This window comes from Panthera leo, chromosome D2, assembly GCF_018350215.1.
Source record: "Panthera leo isolate Ple1 chromosome D2, P.leo_Ple1_pat1.1, whole genome shotgun sequence".
In the NCBI taxonomy this organism is placed as follows: Eukaryota; Metazoa; Chordata; class Mammalia; order Carnivora; family Felidae; genus Panthera; species Panthera leo.
Window position 1 is genome coordinate 63,046,121 of NC_056689.1, and position 19,831 is coordinate 63,065,951.

Here is a 19,831-nt window from a genome sequence, read left to right on the forward strand (position 1 = left end):
CAGAGATACCTGTGTTGCCATCTTACGTGAGTATAACATTAGCTGACCAGTGGTAAGGTCATTTTGGCTTATTTTTTGTAGAAGTATAGGTTATACACAGTGATTCACAGTTGTTTCAACTCTGGTTACAGAAACACATTGTTTATTCTTTGAAAGGTCACACAAAAGCGGGACTGTTCATGTGGGTTTCGTTAGCACCAGGCTCTAACCTGCCCAAGAGAAGGAAGCTTACAGATTAGCCCCACGATTTCTACCATCAACTCTTTCTCCATTTGTTTTCATTCTTTTTATGTTCTCTGGAACAAGAGTCAACAAAGAAAATGCAGAAGGGTTCAGACATAACATTTTTTTTTAAGTCTGAAACAACAGTAAAGGTCCAAGAAAACAAATTCAATGTGGGAAAAATATTATAGCTGGTCCTGAACCAAGTTAAAGATGGGGGGAAATAGGAAGACAGGGACAAACAGTGAATGAACATGGACCTGAGTTTGCACACCTGCCAACTTCAGGTGGAACATGACCTGTAGTTGGGTTTTGTTTGGTAGGCATGCCCACAAAGACTTAATAAATTTGGACATCCTGCCAACATTATATAAACAGAAGATTTCACACGCTCATCTAAATCTCTGGCTCTTCCTAGGAAAAAAAAAAAAAAAAGAAAAACTGTACACAAAATCTTGGGTTTTAGCACAGTCACCATGGGCTGGGAACGAGCCACAGGGGGCACTTTCTTAGAGGAAAAAAACAAAAAACAAAAAAACCACGTGATCTGTTTCTTTCAATCCCCAATGCTGATTGCCATCCCAGTAATGTACTCGTCTGGTTCCCAAGCGTGTCTCTATTCATGTGCCGTGTAATAGCAACTTCTTGTTTTTATTAGAGACCTGCTTTCCTAAGTGCCTTACTTTCATTTCCCCCAACCTGTACTCACACCTGGAAGCCCAACTTTCAGAGATTAAGCCCAAAGTTTCAAGATTTACTCTAGTTTATAAAGGCTTTCAAAACTCTTGCCTGCTGCTTCCATACATCTTGTTACGTTCCTTTGACAAATCTCTTCTTGGCAATGAACTGAAATGCACAGCACAGCACAGGCAGGGCTATCAATTTTGACTCAAGTGATGGGCTTCATCTGAACCTGTCCCAGCATCATGGCTGCTGGCTCCATTTCCACATCATGGCTTTCATTTCTTGGTACAGTGGGCAAAATCTGAGACTTGTCTACCGAAGTTACCACTTAAAGGGTACAGAGAAGCTATAGAGAGTAATTTTAATAAAGCATGGAAGATCAATCACTCTTGGGGAGAAAAAGGACTTAAAAAAACCCTTCAAACAATTTATGGTTAATTTCCAAACTGTTTATGCACTGTTAATTATAAGACTATACATTTGGCTATTTGCAATTTTATTTCTTCGAAGCACTTTCTCTGATTAACTTTGATTCCCAAAACTCTCAACTCTGCTGCCATTACCACCTTTGTTTTCAGTCACAAAGGTAGTTTATTACTTCAGTAATAAGATATATAGATATATTTGTATATCTATACTTATCTATATATCTTTCTGGTCTCCATCCTGAGTCGTCTTAGGACCTGCAAATTATATTTGGCTGAGTGTTGGTGAATTTATTGATCTATTACTGAGGTGGCAACTTGTGCCTTTTTTTTCTTGAAATTGGTGTTCATTTTTGTTTAACATTTTATTATAAAAATTTCAAAAATAGAGATTAATATATTAAACCCTCATGTGTTTATCATCCAGGTTTTCCAATTAGCAATATAGAGCTAATCTTATTTTCTCTCTCTTAAATTATATATTGTGTTTATCATACAGATATGTAACTTTTTATAGTTCTAAGAGACAATAATCCCTAATAATCCAATGCCATTATCTAATTGTTAATATTGACTAAATGTTATTATTACTATTTTTACTGGAAAAGATTTCCACTAATATCTACACTGTGTTCATATTTCACCAATTTCTTATAAACGTATTTTCTTTTCTTTTTTTTTAATTTTTTTTTTTAACGTTTATTTATTTTTGAGACAGAGAGAGACAGAGCATGAATGGGGGAGGGTCAGAGAGAGGGAGACACACAATCTGAAACAGGCTCCCGGCTCCGAGCTGTCAGCACAGAGCCCGATGTGGGGCTCGAACTCACGGACCGCGAGATCATGACCTGAGCCGAAGTCGGACGTTTAACCGACTGAGCCACCCAGGCGCCCCATAAATGTATTTTCTTAATAAAAATGAACATTTTAATTTTCTGTTTGAATCAAGCTGCTTTTTGATCTTTAAATTGTGGCAGGAACACTTAAGATGAGATCTACCCTCTTGAATGTTTAAGTGCACAATGCAATATTGTTAAATATAGAAAATGACCTTGCACAGAAGATACCTAACCTTTATTCATCTTGTACAACTGAAACTTTATACCTGTAGAACGGCAACTCTTTGTTGCCGCCTCTCCTAAATCTTGAGCAACCGCCATTCTGTTCTGTCTCTGAGTTTGACTATTTTAGCTGTCCATGTAAGTGGAATTGTGCAGTATTTGGTCTTCTGTGACTGGTTTATTTCACTCAGCGTGACCCTCCAGGTCCCTTCATGGTGTCACATGTAGTAGTTTCTTTCTTTTTCTAAGGCTGAATAATATTCCATTGTGGGCTGTATTCATTCATCCAATGATGGACATTTGTTTCCATATCTTGGCTACTGTGAGTAATGCTGTAGTAAACACGGAAAGGCACACATCTTTTTAAGATCCTGCTTTCAATTATTTTGGATAAACACCTAAAAATGGGATTGCTGGAGTCTATGGTTTTTCTATTTTTATTATCTTTAGGAAACTCCTTAACGTTTTCCATAGAGGCTCCACCATGTTACATTCCGACCAATAGTGCCCAGGGGTTTACATTTCTCCACATCCTCCCCAATGCTTGTTATCTTTTTGTTTTGGATAATGTCTTTATACACACACACACACACATATATATGCATATATATGCATATATATATAAACATATATATGTGTATATATATGCACATATATATGTATGTATACATATATATGTATGTATATGTATACACACACACATATATATATACACATATATATACACACACATATACATATATATATGTGTATATATGTATATGTGTGTGTGTATATATATATATATATATATATATATATAGCTGATTTACTCAAGGATTTACACATTGCATTTGTTTGCTTTGCTCTGTAACAGCCCCCCCCCCCCGACTTTTCTTTCTTCCCTGCAAATTGTACATAGAAAGACATGAATTCTGTAGAACTTCGTCCATTCTGTGTGGCTAATTACCTTCCTGTGGTGTTATAAAATGGATAAACTCCTACATTTTCTGCAATGCTTGCCATCTAGGAAATTATCTGGAGGTAGAGAAGATCACCCCCAGAGGGCTCAAGCTTCCTGGACCATTCTGGTGGGTGAAGGGAAGTAATATTTTAGCACATTTTTAAGAAGTGTTTGTCGCACCCCATGTGGGAAGCAGTCCAGCAGGACTGGACTAGAGAGACAAGAGGAGATGGGAGCCCGTGCTAGTTCTGTGGATCTCAAACTGCGTCCACGAGCGGCCTCTGGGAGGAATGCCCCAGAATTCCCACAGTGAGGCTGACCTCAGCCTGCCACTTCCATAAGGCAGCCTGCTTATTATTTGTTTCCTGTGTTGGGCATCAATATATAAATATCTGATTTTATTTGAAAAAAATTAAAAATACTTTTGAAAGCCACTATAGAAGACTTATAGAAAACACTTGGGTTTGTGATGGGGGAGATCTGACTGCTCTCTTAAATTGCCTTAAAGAACTGGAAAAGTTCAGTAAGTCACTTACCCCTTGGGGATTCCATTCCCCTCTCTGTTCCACTCGGATATCCCTATGTGCCCTGCATATCTTACAGGGTTGTCGTGAGAACCCAGAAATTGGGACAGTTTGAAAGCATTTTGCACAAAACAAATCTTAAGACTTTGTTTTCCCCATTTTTTCTTTTTTCGTTATAAACATGACTTAACAACAGAGAGGTTTTAAGGGGATCAAAAATCACTTAGATATCCCTGGAGAGAGAAAGTGCTATTAGTGGCAAAGCTGACGTGAGAAATTTAAAAAAAATAATAATGGAAAACAACTTACTTTGCAAGTTTGGCGTGCTGTCGTGACTAAATATACACTGCTGAGGAATCTGTGTGTTAGGCTGAAAATACATCTCTAGGGATCTAAAGACAAGATAAGATTTTCCCAGTAAGATAAGGTGGCAGATTCTGTTTTTAGTTAGGATGGGGACATCAGTGAGGAGCTCTGGATTCCTGACTCTGACAGTGTTTAAGAGCTGATTCTTGTGCTTATTCTTATATGCAAATCCCAGGAGGAGAGACAGTTGGAGCTTCCTCCCCTGTAGACCATCAGGAATCTGATGACTTTAATCCCATATCATGTAACACAAGTTTTGTGGGCTCCCTGAATTTTTCCATGCAGTGTCATTCTCTTTAGATTGAGCACAAAGCACTACCCACAAGAGTCAAGCCACATATCAGAAGTTCACGAGGCATTCCAGAATTCATTAAAAACAGACCTAAACACCCCATCTTCCACAGTTTAGTGTGTGTTCTAAGTAGAACGGAAAGATCAAGTTATTGAGGTATGCCATTACCACAATGACAATCCTCTCTTTACTGCTCAATGACTCTGTATGAGTCCGGCTAGCTGCTCGACCTCCCTTTATGTGTATTTTCACCTGTACTACAGAAATCCTACTATTACTACTACTACATTAATATAAAATAGGTAAAAATCATCATCATTATCACCATTTATCTAGAAGAGTTATCAAAAAGGTTAAATGAGATAAGATAACTGCTTTAAATTATAAAGGGCCATGCAATGTCATATACTAGAGCTATTCCCAGGTCATACTGGCCTGCCTTTGGAAGGTGCTGGAATATAATCTAAGAGTGTGTGGTGTCCCTTTGTTTGGTGGTTCCTCATAAAATACTTTTTTTCTTAATAGGAGAATATGTGATTATATCTTGACTACCTCATTCAGAGAAAGGAAGTTTACATGCCAGGATGACTAGGTGACAGAGATGGAAAGTACATAATAAAGGAACCACTGGAGATGTATTTTACAATCTGTAGGAAAATGAGGATTGTGAATGCTTTTTCTTTTCTTTTCTTTTTCTTTTTTTTTAATCAAGGGAAACCTCGAAACGGACCTTTGTTTTTCTTCTGTCTAGCACTCTAACTTTCTTTGGGGAATTTCTTTTGCCCCATTCCAATCATGTGGCTTTTCGGGTTCCCGGTTACAGTTGTCAAACCTGCTGGTGCTTGTGGGGACCAGACCTGGTGTAGGAGAGGCCATCCCCGGACCACAGTGATGGCTGCAGGGTGGACATGTGCTTCCAGTTAGCAAGCTGTGTTTGTCCCAAGAGATTTTGTCTTGGGCTTAAGGAATGACACCATGCTTTTAAGATTATGTTTCTAGGAGTGTTATGAATAAAAGACCTGTGGAAATGATCTTCCCCACAAGTACTCGTAATTGAAATAAACACAAGGGAAGAAGAGGGCTGAAGATCAGCTTTGAGTTTCTATACCTGCTGTGCCAGAAACCAGATCTTCCTTTATTATATCCTGGTTACAAAAAAATAATAAATTAATTCTTTTCTCTTTTCAAATTAAACCTCTTATGACTGAAAAAGTAATCAACTTCTTATAAATACTACCTGTATTGAATTCCAGTACAGATGCTTTTATAATTATTACACATTGATACTTTAAAATGTCATTTATTTATTTATTTATTTATTTATTTATTTATTTAAACTCCAAACATTAGGTATGAATTAGGGAGGGTAGAGGAGAGTGAGGGCACTTGATAAGAAGTAATATAACTAAAAAAGGCAATTGTTATGAATTATAAATTCTTTTTCAGGTATACCTAGTAAGATTTTTAGTCTAGCCTCTACCCAGAAGATAAAGACTGTATGCTCAAAATATCCATGCTGATCATAAAACAGATGCTCAATAATCTGATTTAGAGGCTTTGTTTCCTAAGAGGATTTTGTTATATTTTGAAATTAATCAATAAATACAAGTATGATATGAGCCTTCCTTTCAAAAGCAGCTAATGTTTTTATCTTTCCCAAAATACTTTTCAGATAGGGTCTCAGAGATCTTAGCTTCAGGTATTATAATTAATTCCCATAAATTTAAAAAGGAGGGTATTTGTTACATGGCATGAAATAGCTCATAACATTTTCCAGGAGGATTAGGGGCTTATGCTTGGATGATACACAGATACAGAGAATAACCAGAAGAATGGGTTCTTGGAAAGCCCCGCTGGGCTCCAGGCTGCTTCTCAGAACCTACAATACTCTAGATGAAATGACTAGAACCTTCATCACCATTGCCACAAGAAACAAGCACTATTCCCCTCCTCATTGCACTATCTTTTCCGTTTGCCTGCTGAGGACCATTTGTGGCTTCTTCTAAATCTCGCACAAGTGTACCCATATGGAAGAATGCAAGAAAGCTTTTTTGTTTTCCAGCTCTAGAGGATAGGAAGCCTGCTGGAAAAGATTTAGAATAGGTGCAGTGTCCCCTGCATATTTTACCTTATTTTTGTCTCATATCCACTTTGTAAGATAGGTATTTTTTTTTTTCCTATTTTAGAAATGAGAAGACTAAGGCTCCATGAGGTGGGGCTGGAATGAGAAAATCCTTTAATCCAAAACGCGTGTCTCTCTCACTTTATCACTGCTACTTGTCCTGATCATTTCTGGAACTTAAATGCATGTTCTATTAATATTTCTTTGCACTACCATTTCAACATGACCAGGATAGTTGTCAAAGCTGTCACATTGTAGAAGGCATTTGTCATCTGTATTAGCCCCTGTTCAGAGATGAACATTTTGAGAATGGAAACAACAACCGGGTTAGATGTGTCTGGGTTCTGTTCATTTGGGATTTTCTTAAATGACATGTTCTAGGGCTGTATGCCACACACCAAAAAATCTTCATGACTGTCCTTTGACTGAACCCAATTTGACATTTCCAACAGGCCCATTGTCAAAATAGCTAATACAAACCACGGTCTTGTTCAACACCGTTTAAATATCTTCCCTACAGATGAAGTTATCAACGTATGATCACAGAACTCTCTAAGACATGGGAAGAATTAGTGGAAGAGTTGGTATACGGGAACAGTTCACCTGGATTCAACCTTTGCACCAATTCCCCTGGGCTGAAAAATGCCCGGTGTGAAATGGGAGGGGGAAATAGCAAAACAAAGAATCCTAAAATTGATGAGCTGGAATCAATATGTCCAAAGTCAAAGTTAAACCTTCTAAATAAAGCTAGAAGCCCATGTAATCTTCTTTTGAATTTTTTGTTGTTGTTCCTGGAAAAAAAAAAAAAAAGATTACTAAAATGTAAATGGAAGACTGTGCGGAAAACTCAAGGTTGGCCTGCATCCATTAAAACACTATCTGTTGGTAGAAATCAGAAGGAAGAGGGCACCACTATTGTTTCAGAAATCTGTCAATTTCTATTCTAAATGTCAGGACACCAGCCATGACTTTGCTAAAAGATAAATTTTTATCAGGAAAAGAGTGAACTTAGGGCTTTGAATAGTATAAAATTTTCATGCCGGACATATAAATAAGATAGAACAGGGGAAGGAGGAAAGAAAGGGACTGTATACAAGCTCTGCTGATGCAGTGATAGTTGCTAGTTGTTCTGAGTGGCCAATAATTATAAACCGTGGCTCATAGTGAGTTTTATAGTTTAAAGTTCACCAACACATCCACTGCCTGTTGGTTGTAAACTCAACTACTAACCATTCTTCACACCAGAGAACTCATGTAAGCCGGTTTACCGTTGAGCCAATTTCAAGTCCTTTTAGTAATTATAGTTAAACTCCAATGTTGGGATTGGGCTGGGAGGGCTATATGCCTCAAACGAGTTTGTATATTACAACGAAAGCAAGATGTAGAGTAAATCTAGTGTACAAACATGTATCGGTAAACTGGCATGGAATATGACTTGTACTGTAGATTGAGAAATTCCTACTCTGTGTCCTAAAGCACTCTGACAAGCACCTTGCATAGAAAGCTTTTTCTAACAGGATACATTCTAGTGGTAGAATCAGCTAGCATCATAATGGCGTCACGTGGCAGGAACCATAGAGGAGGTACAGGAATGTGAAGCCAAGAAGGTTCCAGAGCTCAAGTACCACACTCTGTTATTGAACTGCAAAGTTTGCTGGCTCTCTAAACTTCTTAAAGGTTGGCAAAGCCCATGCATTCTTTCTAACTGACTCTAATTCCTAATATCACTAGGCTGATTTAAAAAACTCTCTGGTGTGGATTTTGACAAAGATATATGAAGTGTCAAATAATCACATCAGAATGTGTCAGTTCCTGCTTGTGGTAGTTCATTTGCTAGTTAAACACCCTTGGAGTACACATTTCTGATGAGATGCAGGTTTCACCTGATTGACCCTAGGCTACAGATTAGTGTTGAACAATGCGAAAACATATGTTTCACTATTTGTACACATTTATTTTTAAAGTAAATTATCAGGCAGACAATAAAGCACAGACCTGTATCCTTCGTGCCATTTTTGGAGCTGTTCCTCTGTGTACAGAATACTTCGAGTGTTTCTTTGTAGGGCAAGTGTAACAGAAGTTGACCTTTGCTATTAGGTGTCATTTCCTTTGCCCTGGAACCCACAGAGAGCACTCCCTTGGACACCTATCGCTGACTACATTACATGGTCACTTAACTGTTTCACTTAACTCTTGTGTCCCCCAGTAGAGAAAGGCCTGGCATCATGCCTCTATAGCTCTTTATTCATCTACTGTAGAGATGCATACGTTGGATCCCTCAGAGTCATGCTCAATAGATTATTTGCTGAATAAAGGAATATATGAGAACATGAAGAAGCCATGAAGGAAAGTACTGCTTGTATTGGGGGGAGATTTGTCTTTTTAACTTTGTGGTGCACACTTCGAGGGCAGAAGACTTATATGGTCTTTGATTTTGGAAGCAATATACATTGAGACATCCATTTTGACAGCTAAAGGCAGGTGTCTTAATGCTCCCCGGCTGCAGCCTGCAGCAAACACCACCTTGAGAAGGCTGATGGGGGCAGTGCCATATAAGTGCATTATGGAATTTGTGCTCTAGGTGTCTGCCAACCCCCATCCCAACAAATATGCACACGGTCCCACATCCAGCCCTGCCATTTGCTTTGTTGCCTGGCATTTACACAGCAGCAGATGTGCTATAAATAGACACACAGCAACAGGGCTGGCATACCAATGGACCCAGAGGTGAGACATCTGGTAGAACAGATGCAGCGTGGCAGGGGAACACAGACTGCCCAGAAAGTGCTCATTGCCCAAGATCTGACCAGTGCCCGCCTCGGCACCGTGCCCTCCAAACAGATGGGAACAGGTTTGAGCCAATAAGAGTACATGGAGAAAGTGGTCAGATTGCTTCTGAGAAGGAGTGGCCTCTGCCAGAAAAGTTGAAGCAGCCCTTTTTCTTTTAAAAGTCAGCTCTTCACCGTCACCTGGGTACCACCCATCCATCAAGTCCCGTCAAGCAGTTTTTGCCCACGTTTCATCGTGGCAGAGCAAGCCCTTAAATAAATGCCTTACCTTGTTCACGGAGATGACAGGAGGATTAATTAATGTTAGCAAAGCTCCGGCAAGATCAATGGATGAAAGAAAACTCACAAAGTGCATTATTAATAATGGAATGAGGTCACACTCCATAAAAGCCCCGTAAAAAGTCCCATTTTCCGTGTAGAGCAGTCATTTTGTATTACAGTCCCACTTTTTATTGAAATATTTAACAATCATAATGCATTGTAATTTGTGTCCTTAACTAGGGAAAAAGTGCATATAGGAGAAATGCTGGGGAGAAAGCATTTAATCCACTCATCTTTTTACTTCTTCTGTGTGGTCTAGACACAGGGTCCTTTTTCCCCTGAGATGATAAGCCTACTTATCCATGGCCCTAATACTCTCCATTCTTTGCCTTCAGTCAATTAACGACTATAATAGGAAGAACAACAACTAACTGCAAGGAACACTTGAATCTTCAGATATGCAAAAGTAAGGTGCACGATACATTGGTGTAAAATAACGTCCTTGAATAATAGAATTCTCTTATTCTCAGGTACATCTGGCACCGGAATGAAGCTATCAAAGTATTTCTGAAGTGGAGGTCTCTAGGGGGCCTATATTCGACAGGAACAATCAAGATAAACAGCAATGAAACTAGACAAGAGGAACTTGGAATTAGCATAATTTCTTCCATGGAAATGTCTCTTTGCTCACATTTCTAACTTTCTGAATCTCCACCTTCTATCAGTATTCCTTGAATTTCATCCTTCATTGTGAGGCAAACCAGATCATCTTAGCTGAAAAATCTTCTCTTGTGCCTTTACATCCATTACAACCTCTTTTACTGTATTTGCAGTTTTTTATTATGACATTTCATTTTGTCATTTACAGAGAAGGCACACTTTGTTTCGCCAAAGTGATCATAAACTCATATAAGGCAGAGTCACTGCTTCGTTCCCTACAGTCTCAATTACAGTCTCAGTTATATGAATACAGGATGTCCTTCAAAAAATACCGGTTGATTGATGCTTAAAAAAAGCAACGATGGGGTGCCTGGGTGGTTCAGTCGGTTGAGCATCTGACTTTGGCTCAGGTCATGATCTCACAGTTTGTGGATTCGAGCCCACGCCGAGCCCACAGAGCCATGCTCCGTGCTGACAGCTCAGAGCATGGAGGCTGCTTCGGATTCTGTGTCTCCCTTCCTCTCTGCCCCTTCCCCGCTCATGCTGTGCCTCTCTCTGTCTCAAAAATAAATTTAAAAAATTAAAAGAAAATAATTATAAATGACATATGTGAAGCATCCTCAGGCATCATACTGACTGCTTTCATGCATTTCTTTTACTAGTCATCACAGTACTCTGTAAGGTGGATACCACTGTCATCTCAACTTTGTAGATAAGGACAATGAATCTCAAACAAGTTCACTAAGTCGCCTACAACATGTACAGCTAGGAAGGTTCAGGTCCTTGGCTTCAATCCAATCCTGGCTGATTCCAGGGATCTACTGTGTCATATTGCCTCTAAAGTTCTTCCATGCCCACCCCTGGCAATGCATCATTTAATGCACATTTAGAAAACTTTTGTATTGCGGCGCCTGGGTGGCTCAGTCGGTTAGGCTTCCGACTTCGGCTCAGGTAATGATCTCGAGGTCTGTGAGTTCAAGCCCCGTGTCGGGCTCTGTGCTGACAGCTCAGAGCCTGGAGCCTGTTTCGGATTCTGTGTCTCCCTCTCTCTCTCTGACCCTCCCCCACTCATGCTCTGTCTCTCTCTGTCTCAAAAAAAAAAAAAAATGTTAAAAAAAAATTAAAAAAAAAAAGAAAACTTTTGTATTACATAATATCCTACAGATAAACTCTAATTCCTTAAAATAATGAAGAAATACACATAGATGAGAATACACTGTAGTATTTGGCCAGTGAATATAATGGGCTGGACACAGCAGGTCTATAAAGAGGAAAGCTTGCTCTTTGAATATGGTTTCACTCATGCATTAAAACCACCCATGATGTTGTCTGTCTCCAAGTCATTTCAGTTGCCTCCGCTCTCAACCAGCAATGCTGTGGGGACTAATTAAATATTGCCCACAGAGTGTAGAGTAATAATATAATTGATGATAGGCCATCTAAGAGCTCTTCTACTATTATGAGATCATTTGAATACAACCATCTCTATGGTCCAAAAGCAGTAAATATCTTACAGCCAAATGGCTTTGACATTCAGGTTCCAGGCATTCTAATGCATGGGATAATTCAATGCACTCTAATAGCCTGAACTGGAGACTTGCTTTCTTGATTGACTCTTTATTAATGGTGAATTGCTTAGTTAGTTAACAGGATAACTGCTGGAAAATGGGAAGTAAAATCATAATGGCATATGTTTGCAGAAAATGACTTCTCTATAGTAAAGATTTATAACCTTATGCAGGCATTTGTTCATTCAATAAACATTTATTCAGCACCATCCCTGTACTAGTCATCGTTTTAGGTGCTGCAGATACTAAGTTGAGTGATACTAATCCACCGACCTCTAGAACTTACATTCCAGGAAGCAAGACACAACGTGCATGTATTTCACTCTGTTGCTATCTAACTTCAGATAGGGATGATTGCTATGATAAAGAACACAATAAAAGAAGAGAGGAGAAAGGAGGTAATAGATGGTCAGGAAAGGACTACATGGAAGTGACAGGGGCAGATACCGGAGTATTGAAAGGGGGCAAACAATGAAAACCTGGGAGAGGAAACTTTTTGGCAGTGGAACACCAAGCATAATGATCCTGAAGTGGGAAAAACATAGGTCTGTTGGAGAAATACAAAACAGCCATACTGGCTACTATAAAATGAGTTAGGAGAAAGTTGTAGAAAACAAAATTGGAAAGGTAAGCAAGGGCCGGACCATATAAAGCCTGGAGGCCATCTTTGAATTTCCATGTGAAACCATTGGGAAGTTTTGAGGAAAAGAATGGTCTGGTCAGATTTACATTGAGAAAGATCACAATGATGGCTATGTACATAATACTGTATAGGATGCAATGGAGAAGGAAAGGAGACCAATTAAGAGCTATTTTAGGATATGACAAATTTTTGGAGTATGGTTTAAGGATGGAGAAGCTGAAAGAGTTAAGGTTCAGGATATATTCTTGAGACTGCAGCTGTCAGGATTGGGGGCTAAACGGATTGTGGTATTTGAGAGTAAGAGAGGAATCCTATATTCAAGGGTTAAAAAGAGACTAAAAAATATTAAAACAAAAAAAAAATAGGCTTTACAAACTGTGTTCTTCTCAGCCACATTTCCACAGTGGGAATTCCTCAGAACAGAACAAAATCTCTTACTCTTTTAAAGTTCTAAAATGAGTGTTGGGAGAAAGCCCTTGGGTCTAGTAATCTAGTCTAATCTCTGCTGTTAATTGACCCAGAACAGGCTGCCCTACCTCTCTGGGCTTCAGTTTCCTTTTATTTGAAAAGTAAGTGGTTGGGTCTAGTAATCTAGTCTAAGCTCTGCTTTTAATTGACCCAGAACAGGCTGCCCTACCTCTCTGGGCCTCAGTTTCCTTTTATTTGAAAAGTAAGTGGGAGTCCAGAATTAGAAAATGTTTAAGGTTCCTTCCAGCTACAGTCTTTAAGAAAATGGTGAGGTTTGATAAGCAGTAAGGTTTAGTGTTCACATACATAAGCAGTATATAATCAGATGTATTTTCTCAAACTGAAAATGATCATTGATGACGTAGTTTCCTCACTAAAATTAGAATAGGTCCTATAATTGATAGGACCTTGGCAAGTACAATCTGCAGAATGGCAAAAAATACCTATCAGAGCTGAGACCATGGGTCTTTGAATCCTGCTGGATGCACCTACTTTACTTTGGAATCTCCAGAGTAGAAACACTTCCCTTGTACCCTCATTCAGTGTAAGTACTAACTCCGTGGAAGTACTTTCCCTTCATGCTTCTCTCTCCTACACACACACACACACACACACACACACACACACACACGCACACACACACACACACACAAATGTATTGCTTGGTTAGAAAGGCATCTTGACACTAAAAATAATTCCCGAACCGTATACCTTCCAATTAGGATAATTATGGTCAAGGCCTTAGCATATATGTGAAAATTCTTTACCCTCTGAATGAAGAATATGACAATAAGAACAAGAACAAATATTGTAGATGAAAGAATTAGAATCTCTTAAAAACTTGAATGTTTTAAATGTAAAATAGAGTCAGGGCTCCTGGGTGGCTTAGTCAGTTAAGCATCTGTCTTCGGCTCTGGTCATGATCTCGCAGTTTGTGAGTTTGAGCCCTGTGTCGGGCTCTGTGCTGACAGCTCAGAGCCTGGAGCCTGCTTCTGATTCTGTGTCTCCCTCTCTCTCTGCCCTTCACCTGCCCATGCTCTGTCTCTCTCTGTCTCAAAAATAGATAAAAAAATATTAAAAAATTTTTAAATAAAAAAAATTTTTAAATGTAAAATAGAGTCATCTTAAGGGACAGATGTTTACATTCTATTAATTGGTCTTAGCCTGGATTGCTCAGAAAAATAAAGCCTGAGCCCAAAGCTTATATACCACTATTTTATTAAGAAACAAAATTGGAGGGGTGCCTGGATGGCTCAGTCGGTTGAGCGTCCGACTTCGGCTCAGGTCATGATCTCACAGTCTGTGAGTTCAAGCCCTGCATCGGGCTCTGTGCTGATGGCTCAGAGCCTGGAACTTGCTTCTGATTCTGTGTCTCCCTCTCTCTCTGCCCCTTCCCTGCTCATGCTCTGTCTCTCTCTGTCTCAAAAATAAATAAAAATATTAAGAAAAAAAATTAAAAAAAAGAAAGAAACAAAACTGGAGAGAAGGAGATGTGAGCAAAAGGAGAGGGGACAGGGCAGGAACGGAAGCCAGTACAAAGACACACTAGAGAGTGGACACCGCTGGAAGTGACGATTTGACATCGCAGACCTGTGTTCTGAAAAGTTGCATAAACTGCTTCTCAAAGGATTTGAGTGAGGGTTCACCCATCAACACCCATATCTTCTTGGTCAAAACATATTACACAAGATGGTAAGTTCCTCACACTCCTGACTTGCACAAACAGGGGGACCGAGTGAAGCCTGGCAGTGCCCTGTTCCTCCCTGTCTGCAGGAAAGCCGTGGGGTGGGGGGACAGGTGGTCTAGAAATGAGGTGAGGTGCTGTTAGGTTACCCCCCACAGACAGATGGACAGAACCTTGCAGAGTGGGGCTCCCAGGCAGTGAGTGTCTGAAGTGGTACATGAAGTGTCTGATTCAAAGGGTCCCCCTTGCCCAGTTACCATACAGATGCAAAGTAGAGGGGAAACTGCCTCATTAGCAAAACACAGAAGAATGTCTTAGGGTGTCAGTAGGCTGAGCATCTGACTCTTGGTTTCATGATTTCATAGTTTCTTGAGTTCAGGCCCTGAACTGGGCTCTGTGCTGACAGTGCAGAGCCTGCTTGGGATTCTCTCCCTCCCTCTCTCTCCCTCTTTCTCTCTCAATTTGTCAAAAATAAATAAGTAAACTTAAAAAAAAAGTCTACCTTAGAGGAGTCAGCCCACACTGAAAATCAGGTGAGTTAACTATGTCAGTCTGACAAACACCAAACAAAATAAAACACAAACAATGTCAGCTTGGGCAGCATTCACAAGAGCAGAGTGTCTAGAAATAGGAAGATGCTAATATTGTTCTGCTCCATACTGGTCAGATTACACATAAAGGGGACTTTGATCACAGAGGGTGGCCACGGCAGCAGGGCCAGCTGTACATTATGCTCAATAAAGAGTCACAGATAAAGGAATTGGAAAATTTGTATTTGTGAAATAAAAAGGAAATAAATTATGCTATTTATTTTATATCCTAGTACTTGAAGGAGTTCAAATGGAAGGTAACTAAGACTCATTCTGTGAGGTACGGCCCATAGAAATAAAAACAATTGGTCATCAGAGAGATAAGTTTTTGGCAGTAAAACTGTTGAGTACAAGCTATTGCATGGAGGCGCTGGAGTGAGGTTGGATAATCCCAGAGGTGTGAGTGTGCCTTGGGAGGATGTAGAAAGAGAACAAGGGATTTTTGAGTCAGAGAATACGTGTTTGGAAACAGAGCCTTGCATTTCTATCATTTTTAACTGGGTGATAGTTGATGTGTCACCTAATGTCTCAGTTTCCTCCTTAGAATACTGTGAACACCCTTAGGGTTCATACAAGAATTGTAAGATATAGGGAGGGGGAATGAGGAGGGGTTGTTCCAAGGACACCAGCATGCAGCTCTAAGAGGAGTAAGTCCTGAGGCTCCCATGTGCAGCACGGGTGAGTATCTTAATACTTTGTGTACTTGAAATTCACTAAGAGGTTAGATCTCGGGCTTTTCATTTTTAAAACAGTTAACTATGTACAGTGGTGACTGTATCAGTTGACTTATTGTAGGAATCGTTTCACAATGTGTGCATATATCAAATCGTCACATGTACACCTTAAATTTATTTCATTTTATTTGACAGTCATACCTCAGTAAAGCTGGAGAGAAAATGAGGAAGTTTCTCAGTAAAGTTAAAAAAATACAAGACACAATATGTGACTGCATAGGCATCTCTAGAAAGGGGTGGAATAGTTCCTTAGAATCCTTAGAAGGAACAGCTTTAGCCTCACACACAAAGGGCTGATATTCCCAGGCACAGCAACAGCTTGTTTTCTACAGAGAAAAACCTGTGTTCTCCAGAGCCAACACACATTCAATGGCAAGAAATGTTATATTTTAAAATGGGGCTCATTTGAATGGAAAGAAAGGAGCTCAAATTGTAATGAGCCTCCAAGGCATTTTACAAAATTCTCATTAGAAAATAACAGCCAACAGGCTGTATGGGTACCAAATCTAAGAACAAATAACATGAATGAGATGCTAAACATTCAAAGCCTGTACCATTTGCTTAAAAGCATAAATTCAATTGGTCAGATGCCAAATTAAATGTAAGAGAGACTAAGGAAATATTACCATAGCAGAAAACATTATTAGAAATTAAACAAATGAATAAACATTCCCCCCTCTGGTGAATATTTGTAGCAATTATTGAAAAAATTTGCAAGCATGTGGCATTTTAACAAACCTTACCATTATGTGATGTGCAATTGTATATGAGGAAACTCTGGGGTGTTCTGCTTTGAGAATTGGATGGTGCTCTGGCCTTGCTCCTAATGAGAGGCAAGTAAATAATGTAAAACATCAATTTGGCACTCAGATGGTGTTAATGAGTGAACAGTGCAGATCGCCAGCTCTTCTCAGTTGAGGCAGGTGACTCCACGTGTAGCAAGTGCCTAGATACAAATCAGAGATTAGGCTCTCCAAAACTTCCATGAAATGCAGATGCTTTGTAGGAGACATTGTTTCAACTGGGCCTTCAGAGAAAAACCAGTATCATTTTCTGTTAAATTTCATTAAAGTCAGCTTGCCATCAGAAAAGTTTTCAAAGGCATTTGAATCGCCTACTTTTGCTTGATATGATCTAACAACTAACTCATACATTTATCCACCCATCCAATCACCATTCATCGTCCGTGTGTCCATCTTTCTGTCTGTCTGTCCATCCATCCATCCATCCATCCATCCATCCATCCATCCATTACTGGTCATTTAAAGTATGGTCCCTGGAGTTTTGCTGCCTGGTTTCTGAATCTGGAGCTTCCATTTAACGGCATAACCTTGGGAAAGTTCAATCACCTTCCTAAGCTTTAGTTTCCTTGTGTATAAAATGGGGGTAAATAATAGTACTTAGCCCCATAGATTTAAAGCGTTTAGTAGCACTGAGTAGCAACATAGTTAAGCACTTAGTGTTAAAAGTAGTAGTTGTTATGTCATTCAAATTTTATGTGCCAGCTAACCAGCTCCCTTCCTTAATTACCTTCTACATAATATGTATGAGTGAAAATCACCCTCTTATTGAATAGTGCTCATCACCAGAAAGCAGAACCGTTCTCTACAGATCCTGTAGGAGCCCCCAACATACCAACTCCTTAAGCTGGGCTGCTTCTTATGAGTAAAACATGGGGGCTTGTATTTTGAAGTTCTCCCAGAATTCAAGATAGCCTGCCTTGGACAGAGCAATCAGGACCAACCAGGACATGGTTTGGGATGTACATAAACTGCTTTGGCACTTTTCATTCCTAATGAACATCAGTTTGAAGGCAGTACCTGGCCCTTTGTGCACAGACTATCCTGAAAATAATCCTGCTCTTACCTAAGGGACCTGAATAATGAGATAATGTCCCTGGGCCACCAGCCTTCACTCATGAGGCATGTTTACCAAAACGCAACTGATGGTTTGAGTTCATTTTTATTTTCTTCACCCTAAAAAGCCCTTACACCACCTCCCCACCTCCATCACACATTCACACCACAGCATCTCTTCTCGGAAATATACTATGCCAAATGAACTGGATTTAGTATCATATTAATCTAATTAATAAAAATGAAGCATTATTTATTGAAGTAATTAGGGAGATAATTAAAGGTGTAGAAACTTGAATTTAAAAGTGAGTTTTAGGGGGGAATCAAATTGTTTTACCCAATACCATAGGCAAATGCAACATATGTTACCAAGGGAAGATTCTTGAGTGCAGCTTCCAGAGAGATTAAGACTGCTTTTTTATAAGCCCATGAAGTCCATGTAAATGAACGCTGCTAAAACACTTGAAAAATATATTTGCATAAAAAGCTTCAATTTGTCCCCAAGATATTATATAGATTGTTCTTTATTTTAAGAGCATCTTTGAAGGATAGGGCACAGATAAACCCTCTGCTAGAGTTTTGGAAAACATAGTAAATGGCTCACTATAACTGAGACATTTCTTGTCCTTCTCCTACCAAAAAACAAAAATCAAGATACATAAGAAGATAAAATTTAGAAATAGGAGCATAAATAAAGGCTAAAGAAAGTCATTTACCAAATCCCAGTCTGAAGTTTTATGTTGAGAAATATTTTTTTGAATGCACAACTCACCTGAACAAGAAAAACCTTCCCAAATAAGGTAGGGAGGTAGAGGGAAAGGAGAGAGTGAGGCACAGGAGAGAGAGAGAGAGAGAGAGAGAGAGAGAGAGAGAGAAGGGAGAAAGAGAGAGAGAGAGAGAGAGAGAAGGAGAGGGAGAGAGAGAGAGAACTAGCAATCTTTGAATGATTTATCTCCATAACCTCTGCATCTTGAAGTTGGGCATGAATGAGAGATAATTTATGTTCATTCATTTAACAGATATGTATTTAGTGTTTACTGTAGTCTCAGCATTCTTGTAAGGATGAGGAATAAAACAGTAATGAGAAAGGCAAAATCCCTCTCACATAGAGTCACATTTTATTTGGGGCAGGACAAGTAATGTACACATAAATTAATGATTTGATTTCAGATAGTGACAGATGCTCTGTAAGAAGGAAGCCAGTGATGTATTTGTAAGTGTTGGCCTAAGAGATGCTATCAGAGGGCTGACATTTGAATGAAAGCTACCTGACAAACAGGGACTAGATCCTGAGACAGCAGGAACAGCAGGTGCAAAGAGCCAAGGCAGGAATAAGAAGGGGGGTAGGGTGGCTCAAGCTTCATGGTGAAGTGGAAGGAAAGTGACTGAGGGGAGTAGGGGGAGGGGGGCGGAGACTGGGTCACTCACAGCCTTAAGAGAGGCTGACCTGTACGTAACTAAGTAATTGGAGGTTGTTAAGCCTCCCATTTTTTGACTTGCCTTATTTTCAATTGTTCATGTGACATTTACTTTTTAGTGATCATATATTAGGCTAAACATGGGGTTCATTAAGTTCCCAGTAACGTAAGTTATACAGGTCACCCTCTCTTCTCACAATGACATAAAAATAGCAATTAATAAAAACCAAAGGAAAAAAGTCTATTACCTGGAGATTAAAAAAAATATATATGGAACCATTAGTTCTTGAGGGAGTCAAAACTATAATTTCAGATTATTTAAAGAATAATGAAAATTCAAATACACTTTCATTTCTAGCTATTAGCCAGCAGACGTGGTACCCTGAACTACTCTCCTACTATAAACAACTTAAATGCCTGCATAAAATTTGTGGCAGAGACTGGTTAGATGTTCACCACCCTGTTTCCTTTCTCTAAGCATACAGGCAACCCCAATGTCACAAACCTTCTTGCATCTATCT

The 19,831-nt window shown here is 39.3% G+C and overlaps 1 long non-coding RNA gene across 1 annotated transcript; it reads left to right on the forward strand.

Annotated features, from left to right (window-relative positions):
* Positions 1-8,231: 8,231 nt before the first annotated feature.
* Positions 8,232-10,505, forward strand: LOC122202588. The gene is made up of 2 exons (XR_006194749.1): positions 8,232-8,316; positions 10,220-10,505. It is a non-coding gene; the product is annotated as an uncharacterized LOC122202588 (long non-coding RNA).
* Positions 10,506-19,831: the final 9,326 nt, after the last annotated feature.